This window comes from Oryza brachyantha, chromosome 2 (assembly GCF_000231095.2).
Source record: "Oryza brachyantha chromosome 2, ObraRS2, whole genome shotgun sequence".
NCBI lineage: Eukaryota > Viridiplantae > Streptophyta > Magnoliopsida > Poales > Poaceae > Oryza > Oryza brachyantha.
This window is the reverse complement of record NC_023164.2, coordinates 6,396,281-6,402,280: the sequence shown is the minus strand read 5'-3', so window position 1 is coordinate 6,402,280 and position 6,000 is coordinate 6,396,281.

The following is a 6,000-nucleotide window of genomic DNA, read 5'->3' as shown; positions in this document are numbered from 1 at the left end:
GCGCGCCTCAGTATGACAAGCACACTGGACCTGCCACGTACTTTATTTAGTGACGAGTTTATAACTTGGTTTCGAATAATGTTCTTGTATGTATCACGAGTCCATGGTAGTGTATATTACAATATGTAGCTATTTGAAATGAGTATGAAACTTAGCTTCAGTTTTCAAGCCACCATCTTTTAAAATCGTACTTCCTCCGTATTTCTATTTATCAATAGATGATGACGTTTTTTTTCTAAATATATGTTTAATTATCCATCTTAATTAAAAAAATTGAGCGAGTACTACTTAAATTTAAGTAGTAAATCAATCCCAATAAAATAACAGGGTGGCTAGAGGATGAAATCACGATATAAGTTATCGTGATCTTAATCATATGAATCAAATACCTATTACTCCCTTCTATTTTTTTCCTATTTTTTTAGACGTTGGTTAGTTTAAAATTAAACTAACCAACATGTAACATTTACATACGGAGGGAGCTTTACCGTAAGCTATATTATTACAGTCTAAAATAGACTAGGGATAGTAATGCGCGTAATTACCATCTAGAAAGACATTCTTGAAGGAACTTATTGAAATAAACTAATTTGGACACTACATTTTTATAATACATATTACAATAATTCTAAGCTGAACAAACAGTTCTAAACTGAAATAAACAAACATGAGTCGAAATAAAGAGGGGCTCAGTATGTCGCTCAGTGTTTGTTAATTAATATATTATTTTGATTAGCTCGATTTTTCTCATCCGTGATGGCAGCATATACAAAGTGTGAATCATAGGTTGCAACGACAAGTTCATTCATACACGACAAATAAGGATTGTAAATTAAATTTACATCCTAAATATGATGAATATGGCGTTTCAAAATACCATAATTTGGAAGCAACGTACGTGCTCCTAACACGATCACTGCATGAATTACAGTACCTAACTAAATGAAGGCAGAATATCTGCTGGTATAAGCATCTGAAAAGGATATATCAGCAGTAAACCTGTCAGTTCTTCGGAAATTCGGGTATAATTGATGTGTGATAAAATCAATATATGACGACGAGATTACTAGGTGAGAGAGGTGAAAACGTTACGTTTCGAGCTTTTCTCCCTACAGGTACATTTCACTTAGGTAGGTACCAAATTTGGACAGTTTGTACCACTCAATCTGATGGTGGGAAATTAGGTACAAAATTATCCATGTTGCTGTACCGAAACACATAGAAGGGTGGAAGGGTATTTTTGATTTTTCGCTAGGTGAGGGACCTGGGTTTTCAATCCCTCTATCTGATGCGTAGCGACGGTTCCCCTCTGATCTGAACCGTGGAAGCGAGCCGGTGGCCATGGTCAGAAAATTGTAAAAATGACACTGCCAATCGTGTGTTTCGTAAAAATGACACTGGACTCATATTTCATAGATACAGATGGACCCACATGTCATCCACTCCGAGTATCAAAATTACAAATAGCATATGTTTGGAGTGTCATGTTTGCACATCTTCCGGCGTGGCAGTCTGAGGCAGTGGCAACCGATGGGGAGGTGGTGGCGGTCGCGAAGGTTCTGGCCGGCGGAAGCGAGGTGGCGGTGATAGTGCGAGGCGGTTCCCGGCCGGTGGAAGTGAGGCGGTGATCTAGCTGTATAGATGACCATATGGGCCGGGCCTTATTAAAAGCACGAGCACGGCCCGGTAAAGCACAGCCCGGCCCAATACAATTCGTGCCCGTGCCGGCCCGACCCGAGGTGGGGTGCCGTGTTTGGGCCATAACCCCAGCACGTTGGGCCAGCACAAGCACGGCCCGATAAAGCCGACGGCCCGACATGGCCCGCTTCAATGGTCGGATGGGCTGGCGGCAGCTGGCCTGGGAGGGGAGGAGGCCCGTTGGATCGGCCCGTTGGAGAGGGGGAGAGGCCATCCGCTGCCGTATAAAAGGGGGGGCGCCGAATCGGCAACCCTAACCCTGGCCTCGTCCCCCGTCTCGCCTCTCCTCTCCTCTCGCCTCTCCTCGGCTTTCTCTTCCCGTCGCGGTGTCGCCGCTGCCGCCTAGTGGCTCTAGCCCTCACATCCTCCCGCTCCCTCATCATCTCTAGCCGGCTCCGGTAGCCCGACTCCTCCTGTGACTCGTCGGCCGTCGCCGCCGAACCTCGACACGACGCCGCCACGCACAGCCTCATTGGTCGGCACTCGGCTAGAGTGAGCAAAGCTGTCGATTCGGCTCTTGTACCCCCCAATCTCGGCAACTCCGGTGCTCCGACATCGCAGGTGAGCTCTCCCTCTCCCCTTCTCGCTGCTCTCGAGTCTCGACCTCCTAACCCTAACCCTAATTTTCTAATTTCTTCTAGGTCGTTGGCCGGTGCTCCTCGGAGTGCCTAGCGAGTGCGACGCCGCCGTCGAGGAACCGGAGGGCCGACCTCGACATGTCGGACGGTGGTGACCTGATGACCATCAACGATGAGCTAAGGTTGTTGGGGAACGGGGGGATGATGAGGACGACGTCGAGGTGTTCGGTAGCAGTGCTGATGGGGGTGTTGGCGCTGGTGGCGCCATCGGTGCCGATGAAGCAGATGGCGCCGGTGAAGCCGTCGCGTCATCATCCACGGGCCGCAAGCGAACCAGGATGTGTCGATCCGAGGTGTGGAACGACTTCGAAGAGATCAAGCGAATTGAGCAAGGTATGGAGGTAAAGTATGCTAAGTGTCATATTTGCAAAACTGTTTTGTCTGCTAAATCAACTGGGGGTATTGGTCATCTTAGAAGACATGCTAAAGCTTGCAAACTTAAGGCTGGTCGTAAGAACATGCATCGATCTCTTCTGCAATATAACCCTGATGACATTGTTCGTCATTGGGAGTATGATCCTGATGTTGCTCGTACTGAAATGTGTAAGCTAATTGCACGTACTGATCTATCCCTTTCTTTTGGTGCATCTGTTGCTTTTCAAGACTATATTAGAACTGCACATAATCCTAGATTTACTGTTGTTTCTAGGCAAACAACCATTAGAGATTTTGTTAAGCTTTTCAATACTTGTCGTGCTAAGCTTATGAATGTATTGCAGACTAGTGTGTCCTCTATTGCTATAACTTCTGATATTTGGTCTGGGAATGCTAAGGAGGACTATATTAGTGTGGTTGCTCACTTTGTTAACTCTAATTGATGCTTAGAGAAAAAGGCTTCTTGCTCTTAGGCTCATTGATGAGTCTCACACTAACCAAAACATTGCTGAACGTGTTCTTGTTCTAGATGAGTATGGTTTAAAGGATAAGGTGTTCTATGTTACCCTAGACAATGCATCATCTAATACTACTGCTATGGATAAGCTGACACCTAGCATTAATGGTTATATTGGTAACATGTTTATGCATCAACGATGTGCTTGCCATATTATAAACTTGATTGTTAAGTCTGGTTTGAAAAGGTTGAAGCCTTATCTTGAGGCTTTTAGGACTGCCATCTCTTTCTTGAACTCTTCTAACTTGAGGATTGCTGGATTTAAAAGTTATTGCATTGCTGTGGGGGTTCGGCCTCGTAAGTTTGGTCTTGACATGGATGTTAGATGGAATTCTACCTATCTTATGCTTAAGCATTTGGTCCCTTATAGGAGCTCATTTGGTGTGTTCATTGACAGTCACTACCCAAGAGCTCCTAATGAGAATTTACTTCTAACTGAGTCACATTGGTATGTTGCTGAAAAGATTCTAGAATTTCTTGAGGTTTTTATGATGCTACTATAGTTATTTCTGGTGTTTATTATGCTACATCTCCACTTATGATTCATCAACTTCTTTCAATAGCACGACATTTGCATGCATATGAGAATGATGATTTACTTAGACATTCTGTTGTTCCTATGAAGACTAAATTTCTTAAGTATTGGAGAAACATACCTGCATTGTATGCCTTTGCATTTATCCTAGACCCTAGAGGTAAAATGAAAGGTTTTCATAATGTTCTCAGAGTTTTATCTTCACTAAACGGTACCGATTACTCTGCATACTCAACTCAAATTAGAGCTGAACTCAATACTATGTTTGAAAAGTACAATGATAAGTTTGGTTCAGTTAGATTGCAAAAGCCCCCTGTTGCACCATCTGGTCCTGGTAAGAGGAGGACCAACTGGGGTATAGTCTTTGGGGAAAATTCTTCAAGTGTTGGTTCTGCAACTCTTGGTGTTGGACTTGTGTCTCCATCACCCTCTGTATCTACGAGGGGTTCTGCTGCTGCTTTGCTGCAGGCAGCAAGTGCTGGTTCACATATTGGTGCCACTGAGCTGTCTTCGTACCTTGACAGTGACACAGTCAATCAGTACAACGATGATGATTTTGATATATTGAACTGGTGGCAGGACCACAAGCTTACATATCTAGTTCTTGCTCTCTTAGCTAAAGATAAACTAACAGTGCCTGCCTCAACAATTTCTTCCGAGTCTACTTTTAGTCTTTCTGGCAGGATTTTGGAGGATCGACGACGATGCTTGACCTCGGATATGGTGGAGATGATCTCTTGTATGAAGGATTGGGAGGTAGCTAATGACAAGCAACAACACACCGTCGAGAACAAGGATCTTGAAGTTTCCTTCAGTGAATTATTTCTTGATAATGAGACTGAATGAGCTTGTAATAATGATCTGTAATAACTTAAACATTTTAACTATTTTATGGATAATTATAAACTTGAGCTAGGCTACACTCTTTTTTCCTATCTAGGGTTTTCTCACGAGGTGTGAGTTTTTACCTAGATAGGTTTGTAATGAGGCAACCATTGCACAAACAGCTCTATTTGATATATTTTGTAGTTGTTTGCCTATGACTTGTGATTGTGAATGTGAGTTTGTGACTACTTGAATGGTTGAGTGCATGTGCCATTGCCTGATAAGTGATAATTTTGTTATTTGCTTGAGTTGGGACTGTCTGGTTTGGCTGATAGCCTGATAAACTGATTATTCTATTATTTGGTTTACTGCATATCTGGCTGAGTTGAATTCTGATTATTTTGACTTCTGAAGTATTGACTAGTTTCTAGTTTGAGTCTGAATTCTGGTTTCTATAATTTCTATGATTGTGTCTGTCAAATCTGGTTTCTGTATTGAATGAGTGAATATTGATTGTATTGCTGATTTGTGTATGTACCTGAGCCGGCACGGCACGGCGGGCCAAACGTGCTGACACGGCACGCTTAAACCCTTTCTGTGCCGTGCCTGGGCTTGCTGGTAAGCACGGCACGCGACACGGCACGGCACGGTTGGCAAGTCGTGCCTATCGTGCCTGTTCCTTATCGTGCCGTGCTTTGACGTGCCCGTGCCGTGCCGTGCCGTGTGGCCCATATGGCCATCTATATCTAGCTGCTAGGCGAGGAAGCATTTGCAGCAATCCGACGATGACCCCTCCCGGCTAGAGATCACCTACACCTGCGACGACCGGCCGTCGTCCCGGCGACGAACCCCATCGACGACGAGCAGCGCTCCACTGTCATCAGTCACCTGCCGGCGAAAGCGAGGCGGTGGCGGCGGTCGTGGTGGCTCTGCCTCCACCTGAACTAGTCACAGAATTAGTTCTTGATTACCTACGAGACATGAACCTGATATATAGTATAATTATTTCAAGTTTTGAACAGCCGCCTAAATTACTCATCAAGTATTAGTGCCATCCAGAAAGTGCTGTCTATGATGTACGAAAAACTGCACAAGAAGTTACAAGTATGAAAAAGTTCGACAATGCTGATAGTGGCTTGGTCGCTGCGGAGAGGCAAGCGTCGGCCTCGAATCCGATGGGTTTATCTCTCCCAATCTTACCCTTCTGAATATGGACGGATGGATTTTGTTCTGTACTGCAAGGTACTTGTACAGGTAGGTACAAAATGCTGTACGTACGGGAGAAAATCTCTGTGCAAAACAAAGATGATAATTGGCTAATTGCTGTGCTATAGAACCATAGTATGATTGCATATACACGTTCCCAGTACGAGCACCGAACGAATAACATGGAGTAATTAACTTGCAGAATA